This window comes from Grammomys surdaster, unplaced genomic scaffold (assembly GCF_004785775.1).
Source record: "Grammomys surdaster isolate TR1022 unplaced genomic scaffold, NIH_TR_1.0 63, whole genome shotgun sequence".
Classification (NCBI taxonomy): domain Eukaryota; kingdom Metazoa; phylum Chordata; class Mammalia; order Rodentia; family Muridae; genus Grammomys; species Grammomys surdaster.
In genome coordinates this window covers 30413113-30435105 of record NW_021604565.1, presented here as the reverse complement: position 1 = coordinate 30435105, position 21993 = coordinate 30413113, and the positions used below count along the sequence as shown (strand labels likewise).

Genomic DNA, 21993 nt, shown 5'->3' with positions numbered 1-21993 from the left:
TCTCTCTCTCTCTCTCTCTCTCTCTCTCTCTCTCTCTCTCTCTCTCTGTGTGTGTGTGTGTGTGTGTGTGTGTTTGTACATGTGTAGAAGCCAGAGGTTGATATCAAGTACCTTTCCCAATCGCACTCTACCTTACTGCTTTTGACACAGGAACTCCATGAATCTGGAGCTCAATGACTCAGCTAGATTGGCTAGTTGGCTGGTTGACTGGCAGCAAGTCAGGGAGCCTATCTCCACCTCTCTAAAGCTGGGATTACTCCACCTGGCTTTTGCATGGGTACTGAAGAGCCTAACGAGCATTTTATCCTATCTCCCTATCCCCTCTCTTCTTCTTTGGAGACAGGGTCTCACATAGCCCAGGGTTTGAACTCACTGTAGAGCTGAAGCTGTCCTCGAACTGCTGATCCTTCTCCCTTCACCTGGGATTGAATCCAGAGCTTCCCACATGCCAGGTAATCCCAGTACTAAATGAGTGGAACCTCCTTTCCTCAGTTCTAAGAAAAGGAGTCAACCTCATCACCCACAAGGACGTAGTGCTCCAACCTCCAAATGAGAGGATAGGAGCACACGCTCATTCATGAAGACTGGGAACACAGCTTCCTGGGACTCGTGAAGCCAAGATTAGGACACAACTCTGAATGAACAGGCGTAGGAGAGAAGTCTCACGCAGCAACACTGGTCGTTAAGAGTTAACAGGACGAAGGAGGTAGCACTGAGTACATTTCAGGGTGTGACCAAGTTTCTATGAACACCCAGGCCGAACTCCAGCCTGCCTTCTGATGGAAAGCCAAGTTAAGCAAATCATCCTGCCTCTTCATCCCCCTCTCTTCACCAGGCCTGGCAGATGTGCCATAGCTCTGAGACAGATGGAATGTCCACGGGATTGTACAACTGTGCACATGCTCACACATGGTGGGAGCCTACCACAGTCACTCAGCTGTTTCAGCAGAAGCGGGGTGGGGGGTGGGGGGTGGGTCTGAGGAGAAATACAACACCTCTGTGCACCAGTTCAGAGTCTGGAAGTCTGCAGTCACTTGCCACACTCCCAGGTGTGCTGCATCCAAGCAAATGGCGTCCTGACTGATCAGGAGAAAGGTTAGCAGACACGACACAGATGTGAAAGAGCCTCGGGCTAGAGAGATGGCTCAGCTGTGCAGATTACCGACTACTCTTCAAGAGAATCTGGGTTCTGTTCCCAGGACCTACATGAGAGTTCACAACCATCTATAAGTCTAGTTCCAGAGGACCTGATGCTCTCTGCTGGCCTCCTCTGGTATTATATGTATATGGTGCACAGCCATATATGCAGCAAATTGCCCACATACATTAAAAAAAAAAAAATCTCAAGAAAAAGGAGCAAAGTGGGAAGCCTGATATAATGACACAGAAAACAGAGCCAAGGTACTAGTAAGTAAGGCAGTAGGAGAATGCTTAAGTAGAATGCACAGCACTATGGTAGACATCACCCAGACCAAGTACCCCTTAATGACTGCAACCAGACTGGGGAGAGAGCTTGGCTGGCAAAGTGCTTGCTTTGCAAGCATGGGGACCTGAGTTGGATCTCTGGAGACACAGTGGCACTTGCAATCGCTGAGGGAGCAATGACAGAAGGGTCCCTGGGACTTGCTTGCCAGTCATCTTAGCCTAACTGGTTAGTTCCAGACTATTAAAAGACTGTCTCAAACTGAGGAGGAGGGTGCTCCTGAGGGTGGCATCTGAGGCTGTCCTAAGGCTTCCACAGACACAAGTACACATGAGCACCTGCATCCATATCAGCCCATATGTGTGAGCAAGTGCACGCCTGGTGTGTGTTCAAGCATGTGTGTGCATGTGAGTGTACACGTAGAAACACATGCTCACACATTTGAAAAAGAGATAGTGTCTGGGCATCATGGCACACATCAGTAATTCCAACATTTGGGAAGCTGAGGCAGGAGAGATGCTGTGAGTTTAAGGCCAGTCTGGGCCACAACAGAAAGGGCCTGTCCCTCAAACCAACCAACCAAACAAACCAAAAAATCCTCAAAACCAAAAGCAAAAATGTGGAAACTTTTCCTAGAAACCCTTGCCTTGCCACCTAGTCTGTGGCCTTTTAAATTTGTGTTCATGCCAGAAAGTGCTCTGAATTAAGGAGACCAGTACATGTCAGAAGGGCTAGCTCTGCATCTCATTAACATGGCTTAGCTATCTGTGCTCACTGCTTTGCCTTGCTTAAGAGAAAAGCACTCCCCAAATATAAATGGTCACTTTCAAAGTGCAATGTACCCATGAGGCACTTTGGGAGATTTTGAAAACTGTGTAATCTCAGATGTTACTTAAGGCCTACCAGACAAGACTCCATGGGAGAGAAGACCAGGAAATCTGAATTCTCAGTGACACTAGGATGGAATAATAAGGTGAAGATTAATAGCTCCTTGAGTGCAGTATTTGCAAATTCTAGGAGGAAAAGATATGACTATAAGACATATTGTTAGCATTTCTACTAGACTCTGCCCAACAGTTACCTAGCAACAGCCAGATACGAACCTGGCTTGCTATGAAAGGACTGAGTGATGGCTATTTCTGGTTGTCAACTTGATTACATCTAGAATGAATTGCAATCTAGAAATGGAGGGCACATCTGTGATCCAGATCTTGAGGCTGGGAGACAGGTTTCTGATCTGAAACTTGACATGGAGATCTTGAAGCGGCCACAAAAATCTTAGGCCCAGGCAAAGCAATACACACCTTTTATTCCAGGAGACTGAGGCAAGCAGATTTCCAAATCCAAGGCCAGCCTGGGACAAAGCAAGTTTTAGATCCAGGTGTGGTGGTACACATCTTTAATCTGGGCCACACCTTCTGTTGGAGCCATACATAAAGATATTGGAAGAAGGAAAGCTCACTCTTCGTTGAATGTTTGTACTTACTTGCCAGCACATCTGTTGGAATCTATTTCTACAGAAGACCAGCTTAAACAACTAGCCTGACAGGACTGAGCAACTACTTGATTTTTGGACTTCCCATTCACAGGTACCCATTGTTGGGTTAGTTGGACTACAGACTGTAAGTCAGTTCAATAAATTCCTTTAATATACAGAGACATTCCATAAGTTCTGTGACTCTAGAGAACACTAAGACAGACTGGACTCTCTTGAGCTCTCTAACCACACCTGCCCTGTCTTTCTCTCTCTCCCTCTCTCTCTCTCTCTCCTTCCCTCTCCACATCTTCTCAGGCCAACTAAGGCACCTCCTCCTGATACATCCTGGGGTGGTCAGGAGCGATGGCAGACATGCCACAACATTGCGACTGTGGGGTGTTAGGATTCTGTCTAAACTCCACCTCCACAGTTATCTGGCAACAGCCAGATAAGCTCCTCCCCACAGTTACCTGGCAACAGCCAGGTAGGCCTGCCCACTATAAAAGGGGCTGCTTGCCTCCTCCTCACTCTCTTACTCTCTTGCCTTTAGCTTCTCTCTGTCCCCTCACCCTTCCCCTCTTCCCTTCCCCCTCTCTCCACATGGTCATGGCTGGCCTCTACTTCTCTTTCTCCACCATCTTCTTCTGTTTCTCTCCCCCCACCTTTGCCCTCTGCCATGAATAACCCCCCTCCCCCACTCGTGCCGAAGTCTAATATGGGGGACTTGAAGGATGCTTCAGGTCCCCTGGAGGGGGTGGAGAGTGACAGTAATGGCGGGAGCCAAGTCTTGCTATAACCTGGTTTATCTGGCTTCTGCCATATTAGCAGGGGCACCTGGTTGGTCTTGGTGTGGCTGGAGCTGGCTCCAGTGAAAACTGTCTGTATAACCTGGTCTCTGGGGCTGTGGCAGAGGGGAACTGTCTGTGTTGATTGTCGTTCTCTGTGTTCTTGGACTTAGACTGACATTATTTTTGGACTGAATCTACCCCATGAAACTTTTTTTTTTTCTGAGACAGGGTTTCTCTGTGTAGCCCTGGCTGTCCTGGAATTCACTCTGTAGACCAGGCTGGCCTCGAACTCAGAAATCCACCTGCCTCTGCCTCCCAAGTCCTGGGATTAAAGGCATGCGCCACCACCACCCAGCTGCTCGCTAGAGTCTTACACAGGCACTTGCTTTTATTATATTTGAAAAAAAGTTATTCTCACGCATTAATGTGCTGTAGGATTATATATGTTCTAAAAAGTACAGTCAAAGAGTCCTATTACAAAGCTAGGATCCCGCAAGGCTGTGTAGTCTTAGTGTAGCCAAATGTAAAAGAACGGAATGACAAGAAAATGATCCACGCACAGGCATTTGCCATGATTAAGGTTAGAAAAAATGATGAAAGGTTATTAGGAAGACCTAATAACCAACCTAATAACCCATGTATCTGACCACAAAGCCCAACAGGAGGTAAGGCAAAGCCTAAAAAGCTCAACAGACAATAGGTGACCTAATAATGCTAGTTGAGACGGGCTTTCAATAAAGGACCAAGAATGGAAAGAACAGTCCACACACACATGACACCCCCATACACGTGACATATCTACACACATGTGACACATCCACAGCCACTCAGCAAGCAGTTTCCCTCTCAGGTATGCACCTAATACTGTTATTACAACAACCAGCTCACAGATGGCTCAAAAGCCAAGTCTTCAATTGTGGCCACACTAGCAGTTCACATTGTAATAACTGCAGATACACACAAACAATTTATATATCTCTATGTGGATTATAGAAGTAAAATTTTGCAGAAGTTGAAATTTCATTTTCTTCTCTCTCATTTATCTGTGTGTGAGAGCGAGGTGGGGGGGCATCTGAGGATGATCTTGAACGTCTAACCCTCTTAGCTCCACCTTCTAGGTGCTAGGATTGCATAAGTGTGCCACCATACCTGACGTCTATTAGGGAAATGAAAGGTCTTTGACATGGCTCACTTGATAAAGGCGTTCTCTCTCTCTCTCTCTCTCTCTCTCTTTCTCTCTCTCTCTCTCTCTCTCCATCTCTCTCTGTGTCTTACACACACACACACACACACACACACACACACAAATTTCTTTATTTAAAACTAACAATTCAAAAAGGAATCATATTCCTGTCCATTAGATGTTCACATGAACAAAGTTGCTTTTAGAATGTAGAACTTTACTCAGAAATAGCTCTTCACCACAAAATATAGAGACATAAGCAGAGTGTAGACTTTCCAGTGAGGCATAATCCATTATACTAAGGACTGCCATTGGTTGATGCAAACATTGATTTCAAGGATCCTGCTTAGAAGCTAGATCCGTGCTGCTGCTGTGAGCAATTTTGTGTTTGTTTTGGTGAGCCAGCACAACTCAATACACTTCTCCCAAAGATACCCACGATAAGAAATGTTGCAGCTGTATGTTCAGCCCCATCAATCTCTCTGCCAAGTATGCAATTGGCCAGAGAGTGTCTGGTGTGGGAGGAGTCTGAGGTCCAGCTCTTGCACAAACACTGTCTTCCCACTCTGGAGAACCAGGCTTTTTTGCTCTGTACATTTGAACATACACCATGTCCCTATGTGTCTCGGAATAGACTCCACCTTTGAAGAAAAGTCAATTGTACATAAGAATGACCATCTATTACAGTAAAACAAAAACAGCAACACAAAATCGTTTTCTTGCTTCAAACAGAAATTCAAAGTGCCCCACTGAATCTACGCAGAATCTGCCCCTCTTACCTAAGCCAGCACTGTCCTTTTAGATGTGAGTTCACTCCTGGTCCAGTCTCCTTGGCAGGTCAGGCACAGGAGGTTTGTGGAACACTCAAAGGAGAGGAAGGGTCTGGTGGAATCCAGTCCATAGAACTTGGGGTTCTCAAAGTTCAAACAACTTCCTGAATATTCTCTATCGAGGTGTGGAGCAGGCAGAGGAATTGGCCTTCTACTGATAAGGGCCTCCTTGGAGTTTATGACTGAGGACTGGCTCCCAGGCCCCAGACAAGCTCGTTTACTCTAGGGATGGAGAAAGTTGCTCAAAACTCCCCATGATTGGCCCTGTGTTAAGGCTCATGCGCAGTCTAATGACCAGAGTTTGATACTGGGTATCCACATGAAGGAAAGAAGCAAGTCCTAAAAGTTGTCCTCACTGACACACGTACACTAGCACGTAAGTACAGGTGTGACCACTCTCACACATACTAAATAGAAAAACAATGAAATAAAAAATAAACCTTCTGACATTTTCATTGTAAATAAATGGCAGAGATCAGGAAATACATTCTCAATACATGCATTGACCTACAAAAAGTCCCACAAGGTCTATCTTCCTCCTTAACTTTTTTCTCACAAGAATCTTTTATACAACTATCTGGTTTTTAAAAACAAAACATTCAATTATTAACTGCTTAAGATACAGTACTTAATTTTTCCTGATTATCATAAGAATGCAAAATTTACAGAGCAGAAAATTTAAAAGATCAATTATTAAATAAGATGTAAAATATAAAGGTTATTCATCAGGCAACTAATATACAATAACTTTAGTTTCATAAATACAGAGTATTTCCATATTTCATTTACAGTGGGCCAGCTGCTGTGTGTTAGTGACATCATCTGATGTTCAAGAATGAGTTCTATTCTCTTTATTGCCTGTTCCTTATCTAACATGATGATATGTCAATACTGGAAGGTGTGTGGTGGTGGAATGGTGCATAGTGTAGATACACAGTAATCCGACGATCAACCACTGATTATGGCAATATAATTTAGAGACCAAAACTTTTGCTAGACTTCAGAGCTAAGTTAATCATATTTCTTTTTCTTTTTCCCAAGGGCTGGGATTAAAGGTATGCACCACCACTGTCCAGCCAGAGCTAAGTAAATAATATACTTTGGTCTCTTGCTTTCTTGCTCTGGCCTTCCTGCCCCCACTCTCTCCCCATTCCTTTTTCCCTTCTCTCTCCACGTGCTCATGGCTTGTGGCTACTCCTCTATTCCTCTACTTCTCTATTCTTCCTCTCCCTTTCTCTTTCTCTGCCTCTACTACCCTCTTAACTCCCCTTCCCATGCCTTCAATAAACTCTATACTAAAAAAAAAAAAAAAAGTATACTTTGAGGTCACTTGATACTTAAATCTGCTAAATACAAAAACAGTGTGCTCATCCTGTTTGTTTGACTTGTCTAAAGAGAACATAACCACCCACCTTACTTGTCTTGGGTTTCCCATGCAATGGCCTTTTACAACCTAAGCTACTGCATAGCTTTAATCCTAAATTATGTACTCTTTATGGGTCCCTGACCCAGGAAGAGCAATGCATGAGTGTTGTTATGACAGTAATTTGCTGAAAACAGCAAACAGGTCAAAAGTAACCGTATAGAACAAATACATGCTATAAATGCTAGAGACAACATATTTGTGTAATACTTGAAGATGATTTTCTACGGTTACATTTGCTTTTATGAGTGCCTCTGCATCATGTGAAGTCAGAAAAGGTTTATTTGCTATACAACTCTGTCGAAGATGGCTATAAAGTATCCCTCATTCTTTCCCCGTGCGATGCTTTCTGTGCTGTTCGGTAGAGAATGAAGTCCTTGTTCATGACACGACAGACATCAGCAGGCATAAGACATACTAAAAAGACTAAAAGCACATCAGAGATGAGAAGCTACAGATGCATGATCCAGGCAGAAGTGGAGAATTCAAACTTGGATTCGCTGATGGTTAAACTAATCCAAGAGGAAATCTGTGATTTCATTCTTTAATATGACATGGATGCATTTTGGTTCCTAGCTCGAGGAATGTCTTGTGCATTTAATCTGCGTAGGTGATGGCCTTTTTGTTGGTTTGTCTCTACGTGTTGCTTAAAAAGAAAAGTTTTACATTTATTTGTGTGTGTGTGTGTGTGTGTGTGTGTGTGTGTGTGTGTGTGTAGGCACCTGTGGGGCACTGCAAATATGTGGAGGTCAGAGATTTCTTTCTGCCACCCTGTAGGTCCTAGAGATTGAACTGAGGTCCTCAGGCTTTGGTAAGCACCTTTATCCACTGAGCCATCATGGTGAGCTAGTCCCTAGCTTTGTGAGGCACTGTCTAATGTAACCCAAACTGGGTAAGAGCTTGCTATTTAGTGAATGACCTTTAAACTCCTAATTCTCCTTCTACTACTCTCCAGTGCTGGGATTACACCATCTGCATTCAGCTCTAGGTGGAAGTGATGTGGCAAGAAAGTAAAAAGATTACAAATAGTAATGGGTGGTGACAACTTGGGTTTGTTTTTGGGGGGTAGGTTTTTGTGTGTCTGTGTGTGTGTGTGTGTGTGTGTGTGTGTGTAGTGAAGACCTCTAGTGACTAGTATTAATAACTTGATACCTCGGAGGCAGACCTCTGGGCATTGGGACTGTATCGATTAAGGTTAGCCTCTGAGAATGTCCTTGTGGGTTGTCTTGTTTAAGTTTATTGAACTAGGAAGGCCCATCTACCAGTGGTGGCACCATGTCCTAGAAAGGGGGCTCTAAACTGCCTTGACTTCCTGGAAATGGTGAACTGTGAACCGTGAGCTACAATGAATCCTTTCTCCCTTAAGTTGCTTTTGACAGGGCATTTTTATCATAACAATAGAAAAGAAAACAGGACAGCATCCTCATGAATCCTTTGCTGGGCATTTCCAGGGAAGAGAATCTGGCAGCTGACTACTGCTACAGAATTCTTTTCTTTCTTTTGCAATAAGAAAGTTGTCCCGCTGGGCAGTGGTGGCGCACGCCTTTAATCCCAGCATTTAGGAGGCAGAGGCAGGTGGATTTCTGAGTTCACGCCAGCCTGGTCTACAGTGTGAGCTCCAGGACAGCCAGGGCTACTCAGAGAAACCCTGTCTCGGAAAACAAAACAAAACAAAACAAAAACAAACAAACAAGAAAGTTGTTGCATTCCAGATGAATAAATTGTAGATCACAGAACAAGGCTGTCGCTGAGGCTATTTGGGACTGTCTCTGATCAACAATTCATGCTGATAGGTCAAAGGGTGTTCTGGGGTTGTGATTGTTTAGTATATAAAAACCTGAAGGTGGCTCAGCACCACACCAACTGGACATGTGGGACACACCTGTAATCCCAAAGGATCAGAATGTCAAGATCATAATGAAGCAGAGGCCAGTCTGGGCTACCTAAGACCCTGTCTTTACATACAAAACAAAGCTGAAAAAAAAAAACAAAAAACAAAACAAACAAAAAACCCCAGACTCCCATACCTGCTTCAGACTAAGACTAAAGCAGCGTCTAGCACTTAGGAAGTGCACATGGGCCAGTATGTCATCTGGGTCATTCTATTTTTGGTATACCTTTCATACAAGACACAGAACTGTATGGAGTTAGTAGTGACTGGGAATCTTCCAGACCTCCATGACTATAGCATATCTGACCTCTTGTAGGGTGGCTAAACTATTTTTCCAGATGGAATCACTGAAGACCAGAAGAGTAGATTCACTTCTACAGATTTGAAGGACTCCAGGATATGATGGATGACCACGCTTCCAAAGCCAGATAGACCTAGACTAGTTGGCTTCTGGCTCCTGCCGATTAGTTACACAACTGTGACTCAATTCTTTCAGCCTCAACAACAAAATACAGCTAATATCCAGCTGCTAGGTTGTGACGAAAATTAGAAGACATAAAACATACCAGGCAATCTCATAGCCCAGCACAATGCCAACACGACTAAGGCAAAACCAAAATCAAACAAACAAAAGACTCCATCTCTTTTCCCTCTGCTCCTACAGAATATACCAGATACAGAGCTACAACCTATGCTCTTCCTCCAGAATTGCTCCCACGCCTTCAATGTTTACTTCCAGAGCTAAGCCACAGAGCTGTTAGCCAAGACCAAACTGTCTTTATGCAAGAAAGTGATAAATTTGTAGGCTAACCCTAGAAAACAGACTTCATTATGGATTTTTAAAAAGGCTTCCAGGAAAGTCTTCCAGACAGCCCATTTCAATTTGGCCTTGGTACTTAGGTCTTTTTCAAAGTTAATGAAATAAGCCATGTTGGGTACATAGCCATGGTTCGCTGAGACCTTTTTTTTTAAAAAACAGGCACAGAGAAGAAAATACACAACACAAGTAGTTTCTCTCCTGTTTTCTTTTGTTTTATTTACTTTTTTTTTTTTTTTGAGACAGGTGCTCATAAACAGCTATAGCTCAGGCTGGCGTCAAACTCTCTACGTAGCTAACTATGATCTTGAACTTTTATTTATTTATTTATTTATTTATTTATTTATTTATTTATTTTTTTTTTAGGTTTTTCGAGACAGGGTTTCTCTGCATAGCCCTGGCTGTCCTGGAACTCACTCTGTAGACCAGGCTGGTCTTGAACTCAGAAATATGCCTGCCTCTGCCTCCCAAGTGCTGGGATTAAAGGCGTGCGTCACCACTGAACTTCTAATCCTCCTGTCCCTACCTCTCAAGTATGGGGAATTCAGGCACATGCCACCATACCAGTCTTGTGCTAGGCTGGGATCAAACCCAGAGCTTCCTGCAAACTAAGCAAGCACTGTACCACTTGAGCTCACATTGTTTTCTTTTTGAAAGAGAGTTTCATATAGCCCAGGTTGCCTCCTTCTTCCACCTTTCATGTGCTTGAATTAGTAGGTGCGTACCACCACATCTGGTTTAGGAGTCATATTTTTAAACTGTTTTATTTTCTGTAAAAGAAGCTACAGAAAATGAGACGCAGATAGGTTGGGTTCACAGGGACAACTCCTTCCCTGTTCAGGAACATGTAAATGCTCCAGGAAAGCGAGCTACCTCTTACCAGGCAGCCCTTCCTCCGCCTTCCCGATAAAAGTCTCCCATTTGCTCGCCCGCCCTCCCTCCCTCCCTCCCTCCCTCCCTCCCTCCCTCCCTCCCTCCCTCCGTGTGTTGAGCATTCTCTATGAAGTGTCCCTTAGGAAAGTCATGAATGAGAGAGTAGAGCTCTACAGTGTTAGCTTGAACAGCTTAACACTGTATTTCATAGTTTCTTTCTAATGGAGTTCTAGGCTCTAGCTGGCCGCAGGAGACTTGTGCATGGCATCTGGAGGGTGGAAGTGAGGCAGCTACCCCTATTCAGGCCAGTTACTGAGGTTAAGTGAGGTGAGAGGCAGACACAAAGGCACATAGGTCAGGGTCCCAGCTCATCCTTGCTTTCTGCTTCTCCACATTCAGTCCTCCTCAGTCAATAGCCCCCATTGACCAATAGTGCTCCGAGGGTCTCAGCGGCTAATGATGCCAAAGCTTTGGAGAGGTTTTGTCATAAGCATCCCTTGGAGACACACTCCAAAATCACCATGAATGAAGGACAGCCTTGGCTGATGAAGATTTGGGATTTGTAAGAAACCGAAGTGCTTGCTGGGAGCTCCCAAAATATGTAAGATGTATTAGAAAAGCAAATGACAGACCCAGGTACAGAGACGCCTGTAAGAACTTGTGGACTAAATGCAACAGTACTGGGTTTTCCCAGCTTGCTCCTTTTGGGTTATGAAGGGAGAGACAGGGTTTCTCTGCAGACCCCTGGCTTTCCTGAAACTCTTGCTCTGTAGACCAGGCTAGCCTCAAACTCAGAGATCCGCCTGCCTCTGCCCACCTGCCTCTGCCTCTTAAGTGTTGGGATTAAGGGCATGTACCACCACTGCTTGGCCCCAGCTTGCTCCTTTGTTTTTCTACAATGTCTAGCTCATTACCTCACCTGGCAGCCTTGTGAGCAGGGAGGTACCTCAGACCCACTACCAGACTGTCTGAGATGGCTCACTGGGTGAAAAAAGTGTAAAAACGTGATGACCCGAGTTTGATTGCCAGATCCAGACTCTTGAAACTTGCCCTCTGACCTCTACATGCAATGTCATGGCATGTGCACACCTACATACAAAAATACACCTATATGCTAATTAATCATAATAAAATTCTCAAAATTGGAACCTATATATGGGCAGTGCTGGCAGGCCTGTGGAGGGAAACAGAGGATGAGAAAGCTCCAACTATCAAGCCTGGTTGGCCAGAAGAATAATGCTGATGTGGTAGAAATGGGGCTGGGGATAACAGGAAAGATGAGTAGGGACTTGGAGACACAGGAGGAAACATGACTGTGCTGGGCTATACTCCCACCATGTTCACAATGAGCCAAAGGATGGACCTGCAACCAAAAGAACGTGGGGTGGGCAGTGAACTTAGAGTCATTAATAGCTAATAGGGATATCAGCCTGAAATCATTACAGCCAAATGGGGCACTGGGTTCTATGCAAATGCAATGTGGTGGTTTAAGTTTGGTCCCCACAGACTTGTTTGAATATGTGCCCCACAGGGATTGGCACTATTAGGAGGTGTGGCCTCGATTGAGTAAGGTAGGTGTGGCCTTGTTGGAAGAAACATGTTATGTGCCACTGTAGAGGTGGGCTTTGAGGTTTCCTATGCCTAAGTTCTACCCAGCGTGGAGAACGACCCTCCTCCTGTTGCCTGCAGAAGACAGTCTTTCTGGCTGCCTTCAGATAAAGATGGAAAACTCTCAACTCCTTCCTAGCACCATGGCTGCCTGCATGCCACCATGTTTCCTGCTATGATAACAATCAACTGAACCCCTGAAACTGTAAGCCAGCCCCAATTAAATGTTTTCCTTTTTACGAGTTGCCTTGGCCATAGGGTCTCTCCACGGCAATAAAACCCTAAGACATACATTTTTGTAATAGGAGAAAAGGAAAGGACAGAGCCACAGTTCTTTTCTCGTATTCCCCCAGAGCCTTTCCCATTTCCAATGTCACTTGCTTGAGTGGTACATTTGTTAGGGTCAATGAGCCTGCACTGACATATCACTGCTGTCCAGAGTGCACAGTCTAACTGGGGCTCACTCTCACTGTGCTATACTCTACGATCAGGGACAAATATATAATAGCACCACCCATCATTACAGTGTTATAGTGTCACTGTCTTAAAGTCCAAACCCGAGGACTGGGAGATGGCTCAGTCAATTGCACTTGCTGTTCAAACAGCAGGCCCATGTTTGCATCTCCAGCACCCACATAAAGGTCAAGTGTGATGGCAGTATGCCTGCAACTCCAGTGCTAAGCTCATGGGCAATGCAGTCTAGCTGAAGTGGTTAACTCGGGCTCCTTAAGAGACCCTCACCTCCAAAATTAAGATGGAAAAGTGATTCAGGAAGATACCCAGTGTCAACTGCTTGCTTAGACAAGTACATACATGCTCATATATATTCACATACATGTGATCATACACATGAGTACAAGCATGTACAAGAACAAACATATACACCCCAACCCCTACATGCATGAAAATCCAAACCTGGACTTGTTTCTAAGCTATTTTTTTCATATATATTTTCCACCTGTTTTTATAAGATCGAGAACTCCTAAAGACAATACACTTCTGATTGTCCAGAGTTTGAGACATATAAGTCTGTGCTTCACAGATGAGCCCTAGACCAGGATGCCAGCTTTCATACATGGCATCAGAAGAGATAGCCTCCCCTGTCCCAGACAAAGCAGGGGACAGTCACACACACACACCCCTGGAAAGGCAAAGATAATGCCTCTGCCTGGACCTGATCACTCTGGTTTTACAAAGTAGAATTTGATCCCACAAGCCCTCCGGAAGGAATGTGTGGACAGCTTTTGTGTACAACATAACACACTTAAGGCCCTGTGGTCTTTACAGTGGTTCCACAGCTAGCCATTCCTGGCTATTATGAAGTTTATCCTCTGAGATGCAGGGGGCTCTGTGGCCTCTCCTTATCCAGATGACACTCTGCACCCTCCTTGGCTCAGGAGGGAGACCTATTAAAACTGTGTTCTGTGGACTTCATCAGTCAGCACCAATCCCTGCCAAAACTAAGTGGATACAGACCTAGGTATGAAGAGGGGTTGGGAAAGTCAATATTTTCTCTGCAGTAGAGAAACATCCATAGGAAAACCAAGGGGCTAAAGCAGATTTAAATGTGTAAGGTACTGACCTCCTTTAACTAGCCTGACATTTTCCTAGGGAGGTGTGAAAGATATTTTCCTCTTCTCTAACAAGCCTGTTCTGCTTAAGAAAAATCAGGGCCCAATGGAACCTTCCCAGGATGCAAGAGCACAGCTGCCCCTGACAGCCTCCTTGGCATGGTACCTACAAGAAAAGCTATATTTTACACTGGTAGTTAGGGTAGGTCAGGTTCCTCAAATATCACAGAGCCCAGCTGTTAGGATTCAAAGCAAGCAAGCTGAGGGCATGAGCAATGTTTGGCTTTGAAAAACTGTTATTAGGAAGTGGGGGCAGCTCCTTTGCTTGGCTTGCTTTGTGTGAATTTTGACATTCATAGCGGAGCTTGGAAATTTCCAAATGAACGTGTAACTGATACTCTACAAGCTAAAAGTCCAGAGCCAAGAGCACATCCAAATGCTTCCACCATGTATTGCAAAAACAAGCCTTCAATACAAATACAATACAAATCAATACAAACTGGAGGCCTGAAAAGAACATAGCCCTTTGCCCAATGCATGATGTCCACACGTGTCATGTCCATTTGGCGGGGGGGGGGGGGGGGTCTGGGATGCTGTCCTCTCTCTCAGCTGTGCATACAAATCCTCTGGCAGTTTCTAATCAGGGACGCCTGGGCCCACCCCCAGACTCACCAGCTTGTATCTTTGTGTGTCTTCAGTCGCCTCCCCCCCACCCCCGCCTGCCCCTGCCCTCCTCACCCCCCTGTGATGCTGGTGCTTGGTGGAAGTTGAGAAACCCTGGTCTGGGCATTCCTTCAAGGTTGTGTGTGCTGTTTATGCTTGTTTTAAACAAGAGGATTCTGTTCAAGGCCAGTGCCCTGAATGGAATTCATGGTATGACAGGAGCCTTGCCTTGCTGGTAACTTGGCCTTGAATGACTCACTTGAGTCTCCAGAGAGTTTGATTTCATTTTTAAAATCAATGTAAAAGTAAGGAATGGTGTGCAGCCCCCTGTGTAGCATCCACTGGCTTTGAACTCAAAACCTTCCTGCCTGCTCTACCAGTGTGCTGGGGTCACAGGGTCACAGACATGAACCACACTGTACCTTGCCCAAGTTTTTGTTTTCTTTTTCTTAAGATTTATTTTATTTATATGAGTACACTGTAGCTGTCTTCAGACACACCAGAAGAGAGTATCAGATCCCATTACAGATGGTTGAGAGCCACCATGTGGTTGCTGGGAACTGAACTCAGGACCTCTGGAAGAGCAGTCAGTGCTCTTAACTGCTGAGCCATCTCTCCAGTCCCAAGTTTTCATTTTATGTGTGAAATAGAGTACCCAGAGCTCTATTAGGGGGAAGCTGTGAGACTATGCTGAGAAGCAGAACATCCTCTGACATGTTTTATAAGAAAAAACAAGCCTGGGCTGGAGAGATGGCTCAGTGGTTAAGAGCACTGACTGCACTTCCAGAGGTCCTGAGTTCAAATCCCAGCAACCACATGGTGGCTCACAACCATCTGTAATGAGATCTGATGCCCTCTTCTGGTGTGTCTGAAGACAGCTACAGTGTATTCATATAAAAAAAAAAAATAAATCTTTAAAAAAAAAAAAAAAATAAAAAAAAAAAAAAAAAAAGAAAAAACAAGCCATTGATACTATTAAAGCCCATGTGATGTTAGCACGAAGTTAAAGCAGCCCAGACAGTGGCTGGAGTGACAGTGATGGTGGAGGTGAAGTGAGGCTCAGGGATGAATGTAAGATGAATTGAGCTTTCATCAGGCCAGTCCTAAAGCTGGCATGTTTTGGATGCTTTACTCAGCATCCTGGTCCAGAGTGATTAGACTCAACTCCCAGACATCCCACTTGGTCCTGGATAAGTTCTTCTACTCCTGTGAATCTCACTTTCATTACTGATAAGATGAACTGATTAAAACTAGGTGTAGTGGCTCAAGTCTAAAGCCCAGTATTCAGGAGACTGATGGAGGATAATTCCCATGAGTTTGAGATTAGCCTGAGCTAGACAGTCACTTCCAGACCAGTCTGGACTAGGGAAATGCAGCTCTTTCTCAAAACAAATGAACAAACAAATAACAAAAGAAACAAACAAATAAAACCCAAACAATAACAAAACAATCCTAGTGCTGGACGTGCTATATAGGCTGCTAAGAGAGAAAAAACTGTCAACGATCTTACCTAGCCATGAACTTTCGGCACTACAATACCGACCTGCCTGCTTACGCTACTTATGCAATAGTGGCCAGTGGTTATGTATTTAAAATTGCTTGATGTTTGGATTCCAGGCCCACTCCCCAAGAGGAAACCAGACCAAGTTTCCTCTCAAAGGAAACCTACTCAAAAGCCAATGGTGAGGAGATCAGAGGCTCTAGGGAAGAAATTAATTAGCATAACTGTCAGTGTTGAACCACTTTCTAAGATACACGTTTCTATCTACAGAGTTAGCACTCTCAGTCTTTATCAAAGAAGCCTCTCTCCAGTGAACTGAGATAAAGGGAGAGATTCACGGCTGCACAGAGTGCTGAGAGTAAGTGATAGATGAAGGCTCAGCTCAAATCAAAGTACCTATCCCATCCCTTCAAAAGTTTGGGAACACTGAGGCTCTCCCACATTTGAAACAGGGAGGGGAACTGTGAGATGTCATCTCCTGGGAAAGACACTGCCAATGTCCTCGTCAACTCAGAGCAGCTGAGAAGGACTGCACTGGATGTACACAAAAACAGGACCATCAAAAGACTAACCTTAAGACATGTGAAGGCACTGGAGAGATGCTTCAGTAGTTATTAGCACTTCCTACTCTTGCAGAGGACCAAAGTTTGATTCTAATTACCTACACTGAAAAGTTTATAAACACTTGTAACGTCAACACTAAGGGATCTGAAATCATCTGGCCTCTAGGATTATCCACATGCCTGTGTGCATACACACACACACACACACACACACACACACACACACACACACACATACACACACACACACACAAATAAAAATGTAACTTGTTTGTTTTGAGATAGGGTCTCTCTGTAGCCCTGACTGGCCTGACTCACTACGTAGGCTGGCCTCCAACTCATCTGTCTGTTTCTGCCTCCTCGGTGCTGGGATTAAAGATACCACTAAAGCTGCCCCAACCCCCAAAAGCATCTTTTTAAAAGTTATACATAAATAGGTCAAACTACAAGGTTCTCCTACGATCTATGTTTTTTTTTTGGATGATACATGAACAATATGAAATTGTACAAGTGTGCAAACTTTTTCTCTCTGTATTCTTCCGTAGATGCTCAAACAATCAGACAGTTCTAAGCTTCTGTCTATTGGGAGTAAAGATCACACTCTGGAAACTAAGGGGTGTATTTCTAAGTAGATTTCATACTTATTTTTTTACAAAGTTATCTTTACTCCAAGATATTTACTTTTTTTTTTTTTTTTTTTTTTGGTTTTTTGTGACAGGGTTTCTCTGTGTAGTCCTGACTGTCCTGGAACTCACTCTGTAGACCAGGCTGGCCTTGAACTCAGAAATCCTCCTGCCTCCGCCTCTGCCTCCCAAGTGCTGGGATTAAAGGCATGCACCACCACCACCCAGCCAACATATTTACTTGATTATAGTAGCCTAAGTAAGCATCTTGTTTCACCTATGGCTTTAGCATGTTTTATTGGTTTTTGGAGTCTTCATCTGCTTGGGTCCCCAATAACCTGGAAGTTTTTTGTCCATTTTGATTCTCTCCTGAATCACTAGATAGAGTTCTATTAACATGAATGTAACACCTTTCTAAAAATGCTATTCATTGGTGTTATGGTCTTGAAGAGTATAGTATGCGCTGTGTAGTGTGAGCCAATGCAATGGCCCAAATGCATATGCCAGTTCTGTCCACAGGCACATCAAACCCTTTGGCCTGTATATATACTCTCTTGAGATAATCATTTCTACAGATGTTTAACAATCACAAAAGCACAGAATCTAGACCTAGGCAAATACGGATCCATAGAGCCCTAAATGGAACCTGTTTCCTTTTTTCCATCTGTAAAAAGAGACATACCTATATCCCTGGACTATTACTAAAAATGATACTAGAGAAAATGCAAATGGCCTTGATGGTTCTTTTATACCAACTATCTATTAAACTTATTGGAAAAGTGGGATTATATTCCAAACATTGGATTCAAAGTTGACTAATTTAGTAACGTCTCTTGGGTTCAATGCTGCCAGCAACTTCTGTCTCTGATTGAAACATTACCTGGGTACCCAGTTATGCTTCAATTATTTTATAAAATAAAAATGATGTTTATTCACTTCAGATGCATTTTGAGAGCATCTTAACCTGAAGGGAAAAGAGAAAAAGCAAGCATGGCCTTCAGATACCTGGCCTGAGACGCTGGGTTGGTGGTGATGCTATTTATTGAGACTCAAAGGACTGGAGGAGGATCAGGAATCTGCAAAACAGAGCATTCAATCAACTCGGAACCCGTTCCTCCCACACCAGCCAGCTGACCTTCTGCCAGACCAATGTTCTCATCACTTTCTCCCCAGCTGTCCTCAGGAGACCACAAACTGTGACTGTGATGTGAACAAGATTTGATTTTATCTGGCATGCTCGAGAGGAGGGACACACACACACACACACAGAGTAGGATGAAGACACTGAAGCAGAAAGCAAAATAAAAGACTCAACAATATACTCTTCCATGTGAAAACTTACTGTGTCTTAGAATCCAAGGCTCGCAGTCAGTGAGCTTCCTGCCGGATTTATGCATCAGTTTGTCACTAAATACGTGCGGGTAATTAGTAGTTGCATGTGGTGACATCATATGTAGTTAAGTATTTGGAAATTATTCATCTCTGGCTCATAAACAGACCTGAAACCCTGTGGGTAGGGAGCCTGGCTGACCATGCGCACAAGTGGATCCAGGGTCTGCCTGCCTCAGGATACCATAGGTAGTAGGTGTTCCACAATGTGCAAAGGATGTGTGTGCAGTTTTTGCAACTGTCCACTTTCCCTTCTTTATTTGAGCCCCCATTTTCCTGGACACACAGCCACTATATTCACCCTTTAGGGCTTTTATAAGAAAGCATCCACACCAAGAGGACTTAAAACAACAAAACATTTGTCTTGTAGCTCCAGATGAAACCAGAGTACAACCATGATTACCTTCCCTCTCAGAACTATGGAATTTGAACAATTCCTGAATCTTCTAGACAAAGATTTCTTCCTTGAGGCTGGCCTTGAACTCAGAATTCAGAGATCCACCTGCAGGTAGGCGGATTTCTGAGTTCGAGGCCAGCCTGGTCTACAGAGTGAGTTCCAGGACAGCCAGGACTATACAGAGAAACCCTGTCTCAGAAAAACCTTAAAAAAAAAAAAAGAGTTCAGGATTGAAGAAGCTTCAGATTTACTTTACATACTACGTATGGGGTATTGTCTCTTGGAAACCTGCCAATGCATTCATACTGAGGAAAAGGAGGGAGGGACAATATGTCTGTTATGGTTGGGAGAAGGTCTGTGGACATGATTTCCCTCTCTAGCCCTGAAAAGGAATTTTGGGTTAGTTGAGATCAATGGTATAGCAGAGAGCCTTGGTTCAGATACGGGTAGTTAAAATTGCAGGTCAGCTAGCTTGCTAACCCAAGGCTGTCGCAGGGGATGCAGAGCTGGAGAAACAAAGGTCAATTGAGTGTTCCGAGAATCTGTTCCCGTGATGTTTGACTTAGCCTCCTCTGGAAAAACTCCCACCAGAGGTCCCAAGGTCTTTCGAATTAAATTCAGCCAGATGGTCTGTTGGATCAGATAAACATTCACACTGGGTCCCAAGGCCACAGGGATGAGGGACTGTTCTCGTGAGATTAGTCAAACCTCTGCCCGGGATCTGCTTACACACATTGCAGACATTTGAAACAACCAATTGTGTGTGACTATGCCACAACCCCCCCACTCCCCGCCCCGGCCTTTGCCTATATTAACCCTAAGCTTTTGGGCCTCTGGGTCGATTCCTCTACCTCCTGCGTGAGGCACATATCGGCCCAGAGCTCTTATAATAAACCTGCCTCGTGCCAGTTTGCAGCAAGACAGTCTTTGGAGTATTTTTGGGTCTGTGTCCCTTCAGGGTCTCCCTTGGGGGAGTCTTTCAGCCTCAAGGAAGATACCATATATAGGCCATCAGCAAACACAAGTCAAAGAGAAGTGAAATCATTTGCCTGAAGTTACCAAGGCACAAAGATCCCATTGACAAAAACAAACAAACAAAAAACAAAAAACCACCATCAATAGTGGAGGGGCTGATGGAAGAAAGGCATTGGGATGTGAAGAGACAGACATGTCCTATGAGCTACATGGCACATGTGGTAAGTTATGACATTTTAAATTTGTTCTTGACACAGGGTCTCACAAAGTTCAAGCTGGTCTTGAATTTACTATGTAGACCAGAATGACTTTCAGCTCCTGATCTTCCTGCTTCTATATCCCAAGTGCTGGGATCATAGGCCGGGTCCATCATGCGAAGATGAGCTGTGAGAATTCTTTATGTATGTTTAGTTGTTGTTGAGTTTTTGATAGTTTGATATGTATTGTAATGCTAAATACTGACCCCCCCCCAAGGCCTATGGCAAATTGTAATCCATGGTTATTGATGGGGAAATAGATTCTAATAGCTTAGAGGGTAGATAGACATCTGTCCAGCTCTAGTGCTGATTAAGGCTTATTATAATAACAAAAGTTTTAATTTATATTTATCTCATTATATATGAAACTGTATTGTTGACTTTTACTTTGTTTTGTTTTAAATGCCCAATAGAACAACTTACAAAATTTATTTTGGCTCATAGATTCTGAGAGTTCAGTTCATGGTCACTTGGACCCATGAGCTTAGACACAACATCATTGCAAAAGGGAATATGAGGCAAACGTAAACACCTTACTTTTTCTATGACTCAGAAATAGAGAAAAGGGAAGTACATGTTCTAAAGACACAATCTTTGACACAGATATATACAGTGCATAGACACACATCAATCTAATTTCTGTTCATTCCTTAGACGTTGGCTCAATTCTTCTCTCCTCAGGGGAGTGCTTCTTTTCATCCCCTCCTCACCCTGTAAAAAGTACAAGCACTCTCTTCTTCAGCAGTAACATCTCAGAGATACATAATAATACATGTGTGTGACTTATATGTAATTAGTTATATGTACATGTAATTATAAATTCAGTCTCGGATACGTTGCCTAATGTCTTCTTTGCTACCCTGTAAATCCCATGATGGCCCAGTGTGACAAGTAGCCCAGGGCAGCAATCAGTAGCTATTGACTGAAAAACAAACTATTTGTGAGCTCTTCAGAGCCCAGTGGTTTTTATCCCGATCTACTTTGGTGGTCATCCTACACTGATTGGGTAGGAACCTGGTCTCTCTAGTTATGAGAGGAAATTTTCCATATAGGGTTGTCATGGGAAAGGAAGACTGAAGAGGATTTTGAACATGTTTTCTCTAGATGAAAGGAAGGTTTCTTGCAGGGTGAGAGGAGGCAATGCCATTCATTCCTTACAGTGACTCAGGTAGTTGTTTTTATATAAACATACAAAGAAACCAACAAACAGAGGAATGAGGTGCAGTAAGCCAACATCCATCAATTCATCACAGCAGGAAACAAGAAAAGGAGTCCAGAGTCTAGAAATGCCTGTGAGACTTGGCATGGGGAGCATGAACACTTGGAGCGCTGTTTCTCACAAGATCTAATTATTCCCACAAGAAAAAAGAGAAAAAAGAAAGAAAGAAAAGACTTTGGACTTCTCTGGTTGTGTGTTTGTAAGAATGGCCCAAGCTCTGCTGGAGGTTGAATGCTTTGCTCTAACAAGGGCCTGATATAAGGGCTTGATTAAACCAACAAAAGGCAAAAGGGAGTGTTTTCAAGTGTTCACTTGGGTGACCCTGCAAGATCTAGTCCTGGTCCAAGTGAGAGGCTGAAGCCAAGAACAAGTTATTTATTTGATCTTCTTCAAGCCAGTCCAGGTGAGCATGTGACCATTCTCTCTTCTCTCTCTGTGTCTCTGTCTCTGTGTCTCTCTCTCTCTCTCTCTCTCTCTCTCTCTCTCTCTCTCTCTCTCTCTCTCTCTCTCTCTCTCTCTCTC

General features: G+C 43.9%; 1 protein-coding gene and 1 long non-coding RNA gene across 2 annotated transcripts in view; one reads left to right on the top strand and one right to left on the bottom strand.

Annotated features, from left to right (window-relative positions):
- Nucleotides 1-21993, bottom strand: part of Deptor (DEP domain containing MTOR interacting protein) — a 140936-nt gene that overhangs the window by 9649 nt on the left and 109294 nt on the right. The window lies entirely within an intron of this gene.
- On the top strand, nucleotides 19874-21761 carry LOC114619522. The gene is made up of 2 exons (XR_003711167.1): nucleotides 19874-20216; nucleotides 21506-21761. It is a non-coding gene; the product is annotated as an uncharacterized LOC114619522 (long non-coding RNA).